Genomic DNA, 12,990 nt, shown 5'->3' with positions numbered 1-12,990 from the left:
TGCTAGCTCCCACCCTACGAGGTTCTGTTTGGTGGCACGATTTATCTCGGGACGCATTCCACTGAGGAAAGCAATTTTTAATTCCTGATAATACGGGGCATCAAATCCATCCACTACCGGGGGTTCTATTAACCCACTATTAGCGTTGGACACGTCCTTTAATCTCTCTAGGTATTGGTTTATAGTCTTATGAAATGTCCAAGGGTTTAAAAAAAAAAAATCATGTATATCACCACAATTCTGTCGCAATTATTAATTTCCGCTCCTTATAATTCATTAGATTTAGGTAACTGCCTTTTCCTTGATTCCGTCATTCAAATACAACTCCTATTCTCTATAAATCCTTAAAACAGGCCATTTAGACCACAAACAATGTACTTTATCGACTCTTTCTTTCTATTTAAACTAAACAAGCTATCAAAACGTTCGGTTTCTATCTTAAACAAACACTAACAACCGTATGGTTCCAGTCATAACATAACAATAATTAAATTACATTTTTGTCCCATGGTGCATGGGCTGGGAACTGAACCCGGGCCCCCCGCATGGTAGGCAAGAATTCTACCACTGAACAACTATTGTTCATGTTTACAGGGTGTTTTACAGTCTCTGGCGTAATGTCCTGTTCTATCGCAACTAAAACACATCTTCTCTCCGTCTTTGTCAGCGCGTCTCCCCGTTTTTCCCCTTCTGTCTACAGTGTCTCTATCCACTTTTCTCAATAAGTTTGCTAAATCCTGTTCTCCTCTCTGTCTATCTCTAAACCGTGTCTGTCTACGGTTCCTTGGTGGGGCCTTACAATCCTCTGCCATGTGGCCGGTTATATTGCAGTTGTAGCCCTTTCTGTCCTCGGGTTCTATCCACTTTCTACATAAGTTTGTTAAAACCTGTTCTCTTTTCTGTGTCTCTTCCTCTCTACCTCCCTTGTTACCCAAATCATTGTTAGCAACGCCCTTATCCCTGGCCCCCTCCGCTCTCTTCCTAGCTTCTGCCAGCCAAACACGAGCGGTGTCAAGGCCCTCTGTGCGCTGCTTCTCTGTCTTATCCCCACAGAGCCTATGTATTTGTTGTATCTTTAATTCCAATCTTTCAACATTTAAACATCCATCCTCCATTTCGGGCCAAAATAAAATGTTCCTCTTATCTTTTCCCAGCATAAACCGTTCATCTCCCGTCAATACCGGGATCTCCTTAGAGGATTTACTACCCATGTTGTTAAAGTACACTCGTATTTATTCTGCTTCTTCTCCCAATCTAGAGTTTTAGAAATATTATTCGTAAGAACCATAAACTATCTTTTATTCATATGTGCTTTAATTTATACAACTTCAAACCAAATACAATTAGTGTCTACTCGTTGTTAATCTTTATGTGTATGCTATTTTACCGTTATTAACCTAGAATTTGGGGAATAATTATTCGCATGCTATATTACAAATTGCTTCTATCTCATCGCTCAAAAAGGACAAACGGCTTTTATCTTGCGCCTGTTGATTCTAGCAATATGTTTTCGTTATTAACCTTCTATTCGCAATATAGAGTTGTTCTGCTAGAATGATTATACGTGATTTTAACAATGTGTTTTCGTTATTAAACCTATAATTTGGGGAATAATTATTTGCACGCTATATTTCAAATTGCTTCTATCTCATCGCTCAAAAAGGACAAACGGCTTTTATCTTGCGCCTGTTGATTCTAGCAATATGTTTTCGTCTAGAATTTAGGGAATAATTATTCGCATGCTATATTACAAATTGCTTGTATCTCATCGCTCAAAAAGGACAAACAGCTTTTATCTTGCGCCTGTTGATTCTAGCAATATGTTTTCGTTATTAACCTTCTATTCAATATAGAGTTGTTCTGCTAGAATGATTATACGTATCTATCCTAACCCGGTCTTTATCTCGCTCATAGACAAACACTGCAACCCGTTTTATTTTTAGGTTTGTACTGTCTGTCTTTTTTTCGCGATTTATTGACAGAATTCGCCTCACACACAATCCCTCATCCCAGCATAGTTACTCTATCTCTCTCGAAACTTTATCTACAGCGGGGACTGTCGATCAGACATTAGGTCGCATACATATGCAACTATAAACTACTTTCCAGGGGTCGTAAAGCCCTAGTTAACAGCCTATTTATCTGTTGCTTCATGTAACTGTTGACACCAATATCTGTTTCTCACTCCGCCATATTAGGTCTCACTTCACCCATAGATATCAGACCTAAAGCCGTATTTAGGTACCGACTATCCCCTTATGGTTTTTTGACCCTTGTGCTACGTTATCAGGTCTCACCACAAGCCCTAGTTTAGTTTTATGCAGTGGCCACAGTTGCCCAGGGTCGATTTCGGACCCTGCGTCGTTTTCGAATTCGTCGTTTTGAATTTACAACTAATTCCTAACTTCCATCCGCGCAGAATACTTGATTCCCTTTAAAACCGATTTTTCTCCACACGAACTTCTGAAGCCAGGTCACCAGCTATAATATTCCCGCCTTTCAGCGTCTAACACCCAGAGTACATTAAAATCCTCTACTTTCACTCTTATCAATCGCTTTTGCCTTTCATTCACAACAATCGCTTTTGCCTTTCATTCACAACAATCGCTTTTGCTTTTCATTCACAACAATCGCTTTTGTCTTTCACTCACAACAATCGCTTTTGTCTTTCACTCACAACAATCGCTTTCTCATCAAATGCCAACACCCAATTGTGTCCCTTATTCCATCATGCAATGCAGACATACAGGTGTATTTCCCATTTCATCATACAATGCCGACATACAGGTGTATTTTATACAATGCAGACACACAGGTGTATCACTCATTTCACTATGCAATGCAGACCTATAGGTATATCACTCACCCCTTATTTAATGTAATCATACAGGTGCTATTCCCCAAAAGTATGAATAAAGTCTACTAACCTTATAATTTGCAGCTGAGGTTTTCAATGTTCGTTGAATCTCGTCACCACCTCTGTCGCGTACCAGTTTGCCACCGGCCTGTAAAGAACCCACAGAAAAGGGCCAGGTCTTTGATTTACGGATATTTCATCCGCCCGTGCACGGTTTCCGTGTCTCCTTGGAACGACAGCGGCAGTTTGAGATCCGGCTCGAAGGACCAATTGTTAAAGGAATTTTATATCTTGATGATAATAATCAATAATCAATTCGCCTTGACTAATGCCCAAGGTTTGTAAGACAATGGGTTAAAATAATTAGGCAAGGAGTCAGCTTTCTGCAAAAGGTTTCTGTAGCTTTATTCAGAGAACGTTCTACCGTCAGGATAACAAAACAGTCATTATATAGTTCTTGCTAACTTACGCACATGCATTTACACACAATCCGTTGGTGACCTGCAACCCCCATAAACTTCTCACACTGTTTATCACCTTCTGGCTCAGCCTGTTCCTTTCCTTCAAGGTTAGGAGCTCTCTGAAGTTTTACTCCCTTGACCATCTGCTTCTGTAGCTATACTAATTGCATACACACATTTCTTTCCCTCTCCAGTGGTTCCTGGACTTTCCGGAACTAATCAGACTAATCGATCCCTACACACATTACATTGATTATTCATTAAACCTGCTGTATGACTAATAATTCATCATGGTTTATTGATTCATTTACATTTATTAGATAATTCTCTTATCAGTAGGCTATATTTACTTTTACTTAAGTATGTCAACTGTGAGAATGTGTGAACCTTACCCAGCTCCACAAGGGGGCAAAAGGGGGCTTAGTCCCCTCTGTTGAAACTTGTGCCCACTCAGTTTTAGTTTTTAGAGCTTCTCCCATTCTTCTCTGCAGATCCTGTCAAGCTCTGTTCGAAAAGATGTGCACATTCGAGTTTCATTTGGTCGACAGTATCGCCTGGGATTTGCAGCGCTTTAAATCAAATCAAATAAAAGTTTATTTGTCACGTGCGCCGAATACAAAAGGTGTAGACCTTACAGTGAAATGCTTACTTACAGGCTCTAACCAATAGTGCGAAAAAAAGTGTGTGTGTGTGTGTGTGTGTGTGTGTGTGTGTGTGTGTGTGTGTGTGTGTGTGTGTGTGTGTGTGTGTGTGTGTGTAAGTAAGTAAAGAACTCAAACAACAGTAAAAAGACATTTGAAAATAACAGTAGCTATATACAGACACCGCTTAGTCAGGCTTATTGAGGTAGTAGGTACATGTAGGTATGGTTAAAGTGACTATGCATATATGATGAACAGAGAGTAGCAGCAGCGTAAAAGAGGGGTTTTGGGGGTGGTGGCACACAATGCAAATAGTCCGGGTAACCATTTGGTTACCTGTTCAGGAGTCTTATGGCTTGGGGGTAAAAACTGTTGAGAACCCTTTTTGTCCTAGACTTGGCACTCCGGTACTGCTTGCCATGCAGAGAGAGAACAGTCTATGACTGTGGTGGCTGGGGTCTTTGACAATTTTTAGGGCCTTCCTCTGACACCGCCTGGTGTAGAGGTCCTGGATGGCAGGCAGCTATGCCCCAGTGATGTACTGGGCCGTACGCACTACCCTCTGAAGTGCCTTGCGGTCGGAGGCCGAGCAATTGCCATACCAGGCAGTGATGCAACCAGTCAGGATGCTCTCGATGTTGCAGCTGTAGAACATTTTGAGGATCTCAGGACCCATGCCAAATCTTTTTAGTTTCCTGAGGGGGAATTGGCTTTGTCGTGGCCTCTTCACGACTGTCTTGGTGTGTTTGGACCATTCTAGTTTGTTGTTGATGTGGACACCAAGGATCTTGAAGCTCTCAACCTGCTCCACTACAGCCCCGTCGATGAAAATGGGGGCGTGCTCGGTGCTCCTTTTCCTGTAGTCCACAATCATCTCCTTAGTCTTGGTTACGTTGAGGAATAGGTTGTTATTCTGGCACCACCCGACCAGGTCTCTGACCTCCTCCCTATAGGCTGTCTCGTCATTGTCGGTGATCAGGCCTGTTGTGTCATCTACAAACTTAATGATGGTGTTGGAGTCGTGCCTGGCCATGCAGTCGTGGGTGACAGGAGGGGACTGAGCACGCACCCCTGGGGAGCTCCAGTGTTGAGGATCAGCGTGGCAGATGTGTTGCTAGCTACCCTCACCACCTGGGGGCGGCCCGTCAGGTGGTGTTACCTAGCGAGCTACCTAGTTGTCTTTGTCATAGCTTGATAATTGATAATTGTTAGCTAGCCAGCCATCGAGGTTAGCTAGCCAGCTATTTCCGTCCCCCGCGACGCCATTTTTCCTAACCTAGCCAACTATTACCGACGAGCAGCATTGTTGAAACTAAATACACTACAAGGAACGTCTTGATTAGTGTTATGTTAGCTAGCTAGCTACAAAGTTGCTTTGTATCATGACAAGGTGTAGTACTGAAACTACCGAGGTTACCTAGCCAGCTACACGTTCAAAGTCAACAACGCAGCCACTGCTAGCTAGCCTACTCCACCAGCCAGCAGTACTGTATCATTTTAGTCAATAACATTTTTGCAACGTAAGCTTAACTTCCTGAACATTCGAGACGTGTAGTCCACTTGTCACTCCAATCTCATTTGCATTAGCGTAGCCTCTTCTGTAGCTTGTCTACTATGTGTCTGCCTATCCCTGTTCTCTCTCCTCTGCACAGGCCATACAAACGCTCCACACCGCGTGGCCGCTGCCGCTCTAACCTGGTGGTCCCAGCGCGCACGACCCACGTGGAGTTCCAGGTCTCCGGCAGCCTCTGGAACTGCCGGTCTGCGGCCAACAAGGCTGAGTTCATCTCAGCCTATGCTACCCTCCAGTCCCTAGACTTCCTGGCGCTGACGGAAACATGGATCACCACAGATAACACTGCTACTCCTACTGCTCTCTCCTCGTCTGACTACGTGTTCTCGCATACCCCTAGAGCATCGAGCCAGCGGGGTGGTGGCACTGGAATCCTCATCTCTCCCAAGTGGACATTCTCTCTTTCTCCCCTGACCCATCTGTCTATCTCCTCATTTGAATTCCATGCTGTCACAGTTACCAGCCCTTTCAAGCTTAACATCCTTATCATTTATCGCCCTCCAGGTTCCCTTGGAGAGTTCATCAATGAGCTTGACGCCTTGATAAGTTCCTTTCCTGAGGATGGCTCACCTCTCACAGTTCTGGGTGACTTTAACCTCCCCACGTCTACCTTCGACTCATTCCTCTCTGCCTCCTTCTTTCCACTCCTCTCCTCTTTCGACCTCACCCTCTCACCTTCCCCCCCTACTCACAAGGCAGGCAATACGCTTGACCTCATCTTTACTAGATGCTGTTCTTCCACTAATCTCATTGCAACTCCCCTCCAAGTCTCCGACCACTACCTTGTATCCTTTTCCCTCTCGCTCTCATCCAACACTTCTCACTCTCCCCCTACTCGGATGGTATTGCGCCGTCCCAACCTTCGCTCTCTCTCTCCCGCTACTCTCTCCTCTTCCATCCTATCATCTCTTCCCTCTGCTCAAACCTTCTCCAACCTATCTCCTGATTCTGCCTCCTCAACCCTCCTCTCCTCCCTCTCTGCATCCTTTGATTTCCTCTGTCCCCTATCCTCCAGGCCGGCTCGGTCCTCCCCTCCTGCTCCGTGGCTCGACGACTCACTGCGAGCTCACAGAACAGGGCTCCGGGCAGCCGAGCGGAAATGGAGGAAAACTCGCCTCCCCTGCGGACCTGGCATCCTTTCACTCCCTCCTCTCTACATTTTCCTCTTCTGTCTCTGCTGCTAAAGCCACTTTCTACCACTCTAAACTCCAAGCATCTGCCTCTAACCCTAGGAAGCTCTTTGCTACCTTCTCCTCCCTCCTTAATCCTCCTCCCCCTCCCCCCCTCCTCCCTCTCTGCGGATGACTTCGTCAACCATTTTGAAAAGAAGGTTGACGACATCCGATCCTCGTTTGCTAAGTCAAACGACACTGCTGGTCCTGCTCACACTGCCCTACCCTGTGCTTTGACCTCTTTCTCCCCTCTCTCTCCAGATGAACTCTCGCGTCTTGTGACGGCCGGCCGCCCAACAACCTGCCCACTTGACCCTATCCCCTCCTCTCTTCTCCAGACCATTTCCGGAGACCTTCTCCCCTACCTCACCTCGCTCATCAACGCATCCTTGACCGCTGGCTACGTCCCTTCCGTCTTCAAGAGAGCGAGAGTTGCACCCCTTCTGAAAAAACCTACACTCGATCCCTCCGATGTCAACAACTACAGGCCAGTATCCCTTCTTTCCTTTCTCTCCAAAACTCTTGAACGCGCCGTGCTTGGCCAGCTCTCTTGCTATCTCTCTCAGAATGACCTTCTTGATCCTAATCAGTCAGGTTTCAAGACTGGGCATTCAACTGAGACTGCTCTTCTCTGTGTCACGGAGGCTCTCCGCACTGCTAAAGCTAACTCTCTCTCCTCTGCTCTCATCCTTCTAGACCTATCTGCTGCCTTTGATACCGTGAACCATCAGATCCTCCTCTCCACCCTCTCCGAGCTGGGCATCTCCGGCACCGCGCACGCTTGGATTGCGTCCTACCTGACAGGTCGCTCCTACCAGGTGGCGTGGCGAGAATCTGTCTCCGCACCACGTGCTCTCACCACTGGTGTCCCCCAGGGCTCTGTTCTTGGCCCACTCCTATTCTCGCTATACACCAAGTCACTTGGCTCTGTCATATCCTCACATGGTCTCTCATATCATTGCTATGCAGATGACACACAATTAATCTTCTCCTTTCCCCCTTCTGACAACCAGGTGGCGAATCGCATCTCTGCATGTCTGGCAGACATATCAGTGTGGATGACGGATCACCACCTCAAGCTGAACCTCGGCAAGACGGAGCTGCTCTTCCTCCCGGGGAAGGACTGCCCGTTCCATGATCTCGCCATCACGGTTGACAACTCCCTTGTGTCCTCCTCCCAGAGTGCTAAGAGCCTTGGCGTGACCCTGGACAACACCCTGTCGTTCTCCACCAACATCAAGGCGGTGACCCGATCCTGTAGGTTCATGCTCTACAACATTCGCAGAGTACGACCCTGCCTCACACAGGAAGCGGCGCAGGTCCTAATCCAGGCACTTGTCATCTCCCGTCTGGATTACTGCAACTCGCTGTTGGCTGGGCTCCCTGCCTGTGCCATTAAACCCCTACAACTCATCCAGAACGCCGCAGCCCGTCTGGTGTTCAACCTTCCCAAGTTCTCTCACGTCACCCCGCTCCTCCGCTCTCTCCACTGGCTTCCAGTCGAAGCTCGCATCCGCTACAAGACCATGGTGCTTGCCTACGGAGCTGTGAGGGGAACGGCACCTCCGTACCTTCAGGCTCTGATCAGGCCCTACACCCAAACAAGGGCACTCCGTTCATCCACCTCTGGCCTGCTCGCCTCCCTACCTCTGAGGAAGCACAGTTCCCGCTCAGCCCAGTCAAAACTGTTCGCTGCTCTGGCACCCCAATGGTGGAACAAGCTCCCTCACGACGCCAGGACAGCGGAGTCAATCACCACCTTCCGGAGAAACCTGAAACCCCACCTCTTCAAGGAATACCTGGGATAGGATAAAGTAATCCTTCTAACCCCCCCCTCAAAAGATTTAGATGCACTATTGTAAAGTGGCTGTTCCACTGGATATTATAGGTGAATGCACCAATTTGTAAGTCGCTCTGGATAAGAGCGTCTGCTAAATGACTAAAATGTAAAATGTAAAATGTAAGTCCAGGATCCAGTTGCAGAGGGAGGTGTTTAGTCCCAGGTTCCTTAGCTTAGTGATGAGCTTTGAGGGTACTAACGTGTTGAACGCTGAGCTGTAGTCAATGAATAGCATTCTCACATAGGTGTTCCTTTTGTCCAGGTGGGAAAGGGCAGTGTGGAGTGCAATAGAGATTGCATCATCTGTGGATCTGTTTGGGCGGTATGCAAATTGGAGTGGGTCTAGGGTTTCTGGGTTAATGTTGTTGATGTGAGCCATTACCAGCCTTTCAAAGCACTTCATGGCTACGGACGTGAGTGCTACGGGTCTGTAGTCATTTAGGCAGGTTGCCTTTGTGTTCTTGGGCACAGGGACTATGGTGGTCTGCTTGAAACATGTTGGTATTACAGACTCAATCAGGGACCTGTTGAAAATGTCAGTGAAGACACCTGCCAGTTGGTCAGCACATGCTCGGCGCATTCGTCCTGGTAATCCGTCTGGCCCCACAGCCTTGTGTATGTTGACCTGTTTAAAGGTCTTACTCACGTCGGCTACAGAGAGCGTGATCACACAGTCGTCCGGAACAGCTGATGCTCTCATGCATGCCTCAGTGTTGCTTGCCTCGATGCGAGCATAGAAGTGATTTTAGCTCGTCTGGTACGCTCGTGTCACTGGGCAGCTCGTGGCTGTGCTTCCCTTTGTAGTCTGTAATAGTTTGCAAGCCCTGTCACTTCCGACGAGCGTCGGAGCTGGTGTAGTATAATTCATTCTGAGCCCTGTATTGACGCTTTGCCTGTTTGATGGTTCGTTGCAGGCCATAGCAGGATTTCTTGTATGCTTCCGGGTTAGAGTCCCGCAACTTGAAAGCGGCAGCTCTACCCTTTAGCTCAGTTGCCTGTAATCCATGGCTTCTGGTTTGGGTATGTACATACAGTCACTGTGGGGACGACGTCCTCGATGCACTTATTGATAAAGCCAGTGACTGATATAGTGTATTCCTCAATGTCATCGGAAGAATCCCGGAACATGTTCCAGTCTCGATAGCGAAACAGTCCTGAAGTTTAACATCTGCTTCATCTGACCACTTTTTTATAGACCAAGTCACTGGTGCTTCCTGCTTTAATTTTTGCTTGTAAGCAGGAATAAGGAGGATAGAGTTGTGCTAGGATTTATCAAATGGATGGCGAGGGAGAGCTTTGTACGCAAATTAACCTGATTTTCGTGCATTGATCTAGTCTGTATATCAAGTAGGGATTCTCTTAACAACTTGTTCTCTTTTTTAAGTTCATTAACTTCAGCTTTGATAACATTGACTGTAACCTTCAGCTTTTTTGTTTTTATTTTTCCAGTGTTACGTCTTTCTCAACACTCATTTCAAGGCTCGCCTTCATCTCTTGTATAGCTTTACAGACTAACTGAATGTTGTTGCCCACGAGTGAGCAGATCAGCATAAAAGTACTATTATTTAGGTAGTTTTAGGGACATTATTTTCTACGATTTTTCACGAAGCACTAGCTTTTTAGATGAATCAAATACGCATCACATAGATATGGTTGACCTTGTCCGATAGAGCCATTGGACATCTTTCAGCGATGTTCCTATCTGCAGATTAATTGATTCCGTGTGATCTTTGAATAGTGTTTGTTTTAACAGCTCATACACCCCAAATGTTTGCCCACTGTTCTATTGATTACAAAGTGATATCAATGGAAGTGATTAACAAACAAAATGTTTCATTATACACTGCTCAAAAAAATAAAGGGAACACTTAAACAACACAATGTAACTCCAAGTCAATCACACTTCTGTGAAATCAAACTGTCCACTTAGGAAGCAACATTGATTGACAATAAATTTCACATGCTGTTGTGCAAATGGAATAGACAACAGGTGGAAATTATAGGCAATTAGCAAGACACCCCCAATAAAGGAGTGGTTCTGCAGGTGGGGACCACAGACCACTTCTCAGTTCCTATGCTTCCTGGCTGATGTTTTGGTCACTTTTGAATGCTGGCGGTGCTTTCACTCTAGTGGTAGCATGAGACGGAGTCTACAACCCACACAAGTGGCTCAGGTAGTGCAGCTCATCCAGGATGGCACATCAATGCGAGCTGTGGCAAGAAGGTTTGCTGTGTCTGTCAGCGTAGTGTCCAGAGCATGGAGGCGCTACCAGGAGACAGGCCAGTACATCAGGAGACGTGGAGGAGGCCGTAGGAGGGCAACAACCCAGCAGCAGGACCGCTACTTCCGCCTTTGTGCAAGGAGGAGCAGGAGAAGCACTGCCAGAGCCCTGCAAAATGATCTCCAGCAGGCCACAAATGTGCAGGTGTCTGCTCAAACGGTCAGAAACAGACTCCATGAGGGTGGTATGAGGGCCCGACGTCCACAGGTGGGGGTTGTGCTTACAGCCCAACACCGTGCAGGACGTTTGGCATTTGCCAGAGAACACCAAGATTGGCAAATTCGCCACTGGCGCCCTGTGCTCTTCACAGATGAAAGCAGGTTTACACTGAGCACGTGACAGACGTGACAGAGTCTGGAGACGCCGTGGAGAACGTTCTGCTGCCTGCAACATCCTCCAGCATGACCGGTTTGGCGGTGGCTCAGTCATGGTGTGGGGTGGCATTTCTTTGGGGGGCCGCACAGCCCTCTGTGCTCGCCAGAGGTAGCCTGACTGCCATTAGGTACCGAGATGAGATCCTCAGACCCCTTGTGAGACCATATGCTGGTGCAGTTGGCCCTGGGTTCATCCTAATTTAAGACAATGCTAGACCTCATGTGGCTGGAGTGTGTCAGCAGTTCCTGCAAGAGGAAGGCATTGATGCTATGGACTGGCCCGCCCGTTCCCCAGACCTGAATCCAATTGAGCACATCTGAGATATCATGTCTCGCTCCATCCACCAACGCCACGTTGCACCACAGACTGTCCAGGAGTTGGCGGATGCTTTAGTCCAGGTCTGGGAGGAGATCCCTCAGGAGACCATCCGCCACCTCATCAGGAGCATGCCCAGGTGTTGTAGGGAGGTCATACAGGCACGTGAAGGCCACACACACTACTGAGCCTCATTTTGACTTGTTTTAAGGACATTACATCAAAGTTGGATCAGCCTGTAGTGTGGTTTTCCACTTTAATTTTGAGTGTGACTCGAAATCCAGACCTCCATGGGTTGATAAATTGGATTTCCATTGATTATCTTTGTGTGATTTTGTTGTCAGCACATTCAACTATGTAAAGAAAAAAGTATTTAATAAGATTATTTCTTTCATTCAGATCTAGGATGTGTTGTTTAAGTGTTCCCTTTATTTTTTTGAGCAGTATACTTAATGCATTGGCGACCCACTTGCTTCAAAGTTGCTAGGTGTCTTCTACAAGTTTTCCTCTAACCAGTGATGTACACATTATTCACAGATTCTATGTAGTTTGAGCTGTTAGTTTTAACAGGACGTGCAACCTCATCTCGACATCTAGCGCTATATACAGTGCCTTCAGAAAGTATTCACAACCCTTTACTCTTTCAAAAAAAAAATGTTACAGCTTGAATTTAAAATGGATTAAATTAAGATTTGTTTTGTCACTGGCTTTCACACAATACCCCATAGTGTCAAAGTGGAATTTTGTTTTTAGAAACCTTTACAAATAAATTCAAAATGAAAAGCTGAAATGTCTTGAGTCAGTAAGTATTCAACCCCTTTGCTATGGCAAGACTAAATAAGTTCAGGAGTAGAAATGTGCGTAGAAGATCACATAATAAGATGCATGGATTCACTCTGTGTGCGATAATAGTAGTTAACATGAGCCTAAAATTATTCCTTTGGCTTTGAATGGTGTATCAATAAACCTAGTCACTACGAAGATACAGGCATTCTTCCTAACTTAGTTGCCAGAGAGGAAGGGAACCGCTCAGGCCAATGGTGATTTTTAAAACAGAGTTTAATGGCTGTGATAGGAGAAAACTGAGGATAGATCAACAACATTGTAGTTAATCCACAATACTCACCTAAATTACAGAGTGAAAAGAGAGGAAAACCATGTTCAGTCTGAGACAAATACACTTTTCAGCAGGACAATAACCTAAAGCACAAGGCCAAATCTACACTGGAGTTACTTACCCAGACGACATTGAATGTTTCTAAATGGCAAAGTTACAGTTTTGACTTAAATCTCTTTGAAAATCAATGGGAACACTGCCTGTCTAGCAATGATCAACAACCAACTTGACAGAGCTTGAAGAATTTAAAAAAGAATAATGGGCAAGTATTGTACAACCCAAGTGTGCGAAGACCTTAGAGACTCAAAAAGACTCACAGCTGTAAATGCTGCCAAAGATGTTTCTAACATGTTTACT

The sequence above is a fragment of the Salmo salar genome, chromosome ssa18 (genome assembly GCF_905237065.1).
Source record: "Salmo salar chromosome ssa18, Ssal_v3.1, whole genome shotgun sequence".
NCBI lineage: Eukaryota > Metazoa > Chordata > Actinopteri > Salmoniformes > Salmonidae > Salmo > Salmo salar.
The sequence above is the reverse complement of the archived record's forward strand: the minus strand, read 5'-3'. Positions refer to the sequence as shown.